The following is a 3,643-nucleotide window of genomic DNA, read 5'->3' on the forward strand; positions in this document are numbered from 1 at the left end:
ATTTCATGTGTGTTCAAAGGCCCTGTGTCAGGTTTTCCTGAAGTCAGTGAAATATGGAGAAATTTCGTGATACAGTATTTATTTAATGGGAAGTCAATTAAAACCATGTCGAGACGTGTTGCTTAAACAATGACCTGCCTGTCACATCCAAGGTCATATGTAAAAGTTGCAGAAGTGAAGTGAACAAACCTTCAATGGGCGCTACCACCGATGAGCCCAAACATTCACAGGACTGAACAAATTACATTTTTTGATTATGAAAGGTCAAAATGTACTGCAATGCAGTTCAATGCTCTAATTGAATGAACTGTTAGAAGTGTAACATTTTCAATTCAATTTTACACTTTTTATAGTTTTAAAATAAAATGGATCATCATGACAATGGCAAAAAATAACGCATGATATCAACAGCCTTCGTATTATTAACTCATCTCTTTCGAATTGCATTTAGAGCTACTGAAAAGATTTACTAATACTCAATTTTTGAACTTTGTTTCACTTAGAAAATATTCAAAACAAGTGAAAGAAGATGGACAATGCATTCAATCCACAGCCAACTCTCACTTTGACTGTGCACCCTGATTTAAAACGACTCATTTTAGCATATAGTCCGAGTTGTGCACTCGGGGTTGGGGTTACGGATTGCATTTCCGTGAAAATCTCACATTTCATATTATGCTGCTGAATCTCAAGCCTTTACTCAGTGTTCTATTTTGCTGTTCATCATTTTCACATCACTGGTTGTTTGCTGCCACCACAAAAGGCTGAGTCACTAGGTTCAGTTTAGCAGAGAACTCAATTATTCCCGAAGATCATTCTCATCATCAGAGCCTTTCTGTGGATTCTGAGCAAGCATCATGCACTTTTTCAATTATCGTGACAAGAATGGGCCTCATAAGAAACATTGTATAACAATTCTCTGATGGTTTGTGATGTCTCACTAATTAGGAGCCAACTCAACCAAATCAAATAGGGAATTTGTGGTAATGTGACATGTCATAATGCCACATCTCTCTTGTGGGTGGCCACAGGGCCTTGCCTCAATGAAAATTTATTCATACATGTAAAGTTGACCAACAATAGCAAGTGCCATTCGGACAGCATTACAATCTCGTGTCGGTGATAAAAAAAAGTATCATTTCGTTGTACTCTGAATGAAAATACAGTTCTGTGGTCTATTGACTTGAAAGGTCATCCTAAACTCAAGGAAGCCCATTGCTTGACATTTCTCCATAGTAGGCATGAACATTTATAGCTACCTTGATGATCTCAGACACAAGCAACCCAGCATGTACCCAATTATATCAATGCAATATGAGTACGAAGAACGGAGTTTCGCACGGGATGAGAGATTGCGATGTCGATTGCATATTACTCTCAAATTAAATTGTTTGCTTTTGCTCTCATTCTTAGCATTTGCTGTCTGGTCCCATGACCTGGTGTCATGGAGAGAAGTGTTCAGGAGGAAAGCTTCTGTTGAGCCACCTGTTGCACATTGCTTTTTAAGCCAGACTAACACATAAATCATAAGGCCAGCATATTAATCAACCTGTCAGAAGCAGCCCCAAAGGTTGTGGGCTGGGGCGAGGGGTCAGCTACAGACAGTGAGGGGTCAGGCAGAGCTGCATTCCTTCCAGTTTGCCTGCCACGCCTGTGGAATGCTCCAGAAGCAAGTTTGGGCAGATTCAAGGCGCTGCCAGCAACTCTTAGAACAATAGCCATGGCCCCTCATGGTCTTCGGGAACGACATGTGGCTCGGTTACTGCCACCAGGAGTGAGGAATGGAACCACATATTTGCACGAACCTTCACCCCATGCAGCAGAGCATACCATCAGCACGGAGCGTGCGGGTGGATTGAGGGACGTCGATCGCTCTTTGGCTGACAGGAACTCGGGAGGTAGAGAAAGACATTGCCGTCACGCTGCATGGACAATATTTGTAAAGCATCGATGATATTTGTAAAACATTTTATCGTACCGGTTATGGCAGTATTAAATTAGAATGGAAACAATTACAAAAGCACCCAGAATTTCCTTGGCATGATTTAGCGAATTTTCTTGAACTCTCAGGGGCATTTTCAATCAAAAACCCATTATTACAGCATCATACTGATAGAATCACAATGTGAATCATCATAAATTCCTTCGCGTCCAGTGGAGTATGGATTGAGCAAAGCCACTGAAAATATCATTCACACAAAATACTGGTCTAATTTACACGTTTGATATACTTCTACTTACAGCCTGCGTTATGTCCATTTCAACTGCACAGAGGAATACATCTGGGACCAGATAGCTCAGAGGTTAGCATGCAAACCTCAATAGCTGTCCTTGGTGTTCCTTAGCCGCCGACACTTGGCCTTCGATGGAAGGTCGACGAAACCAGCCAGATTATGAGAGATCAGGCATATTTGAGCTAATATGTCATGAATCAGTGCACAACAAGTAAATTTGTTTTTCATGGAAAAAGAAACATTGATCAGTTGTAAATATTTGCATGTTAATTTCATTTATGAAAGAAAAATCATATCACCTTTGCCAACTGAAATCAATTGCACCGATCTTTGCTTTTTCTGCCTCCAGGAATGTTTGCTGTGCTTTTGCTGAGGAATGTCGAAGTTGCTTCTTAGGCGAGCAAACGTCTGAATGCCCAACTTCAAGAAAGTAAATACAGAGCATTTTTTTTAACAAGTTTTTTTTTTCCCAATCGGTTCCTTGTAACACTGAAAGGGATTAATTATTACATCGTAATTTGTCAAACATTTAACTTGCTGATTAAATTTCATTTGAGCTTACTTTTATCCATTTGTGGAGGTAAGAAGACAGAGCATTTAATAATATAGAGCCGCATTGGGGTATATATATATATATATATATATATATATATATATATATATATATATATATATATATATATATATATATATATATATATATATATATATATATATATATACATGAATGTACTACAGTAGATCTGAGAACCAGTGCAGAATCACTCACTGACTGATTATCTGAAACACAGCACCATCACAACAGCTTTTAATTTTTTTTTGAAGAACATTATATCTACACCATTTTTTCACACCTGCCCGGTGCAGGAATTTACTCTTGTTTATTAAATTTTGGTATGAGGTTTATCTCGTATCTCATTCAAGGTTTTCATCAATGATCTCTCTCACTCTCTGGAAAATCCTCTTTATCTCTTTGCTGATGACTCCACCCTCTGCCGTACCATCTGTCACCCCTCAGACCGGCAAGCAGCAGCTTCTTCGCTCTCTGCAGATCTGGATAAAATCAAAAACTGGTCCAACACGTGGAACATGTCTTTAAATCCGGACAAATCTCACACTCTCACTCTGTCTCTTCGAAAGGACCGTTTAGAAACCCCCCCCATCCACTTTCTCAACAATCCTCTGGAAGAAGTCCTTTCTTTCAAGCTTCTGGGTCTCACTATCTGCCATGACCTTTCCTGGGGAAAACACATTTCAAACCTCCAAAGCCAGTCGCCGACTGAGAATCTCCGTCGTGCAAAGTCCTTCTTCGGCCCACCTGAGCTCCTGACCACTTACAAAGCTTTAGCCCACAGCCTGATGGAGTACTGCTCTCCCCTGGGCTGGTGCTCCTGCCTCCCACCTTTCTC

General features: G+C 40.1%; 1 long non-coding RNA gene across 2 annotated transcripts in view; it reads left to right on the plus strand.

Moving 5' to 3' along the window:
• Positions 1 to 463: 463 nt before the first annotated feature.
• The window catches only part of LOC147016762 (uncharacterized), a 25,745-nt gene continuing 22,565 nt past the window's right edge, over positions 464 to 3,643 (plus strand). For both annotated transcript variants that reach the window (XR_015049165.1, XR_015049166.1), the window contains exons 1-2: positions 464 to 1,898; positions 2,584 to 2,664. This is a non-coding gene — a long non-coding RNA (uncharacterized LOC147016762). The remainder of the gene's footprint in view (positions 1,899 to 2,583; positions 2,665 to 3,643) is intronic.

This window comes from Eptatretus burgeri, chromosome 11 (genome assembly GCF_056783735.1).
Source record: "Eptatretus burgeri isolate ZD-2024b chromosome 11, Ebu_testis_v1, whole genome shotgun sequence".
Lineage (NCBI taxonomy): Eukaryota > Metazoa > Chordata > Myxini > Myxiniformes > Myxinidae > Eptatretus > Eptatretus burgeri.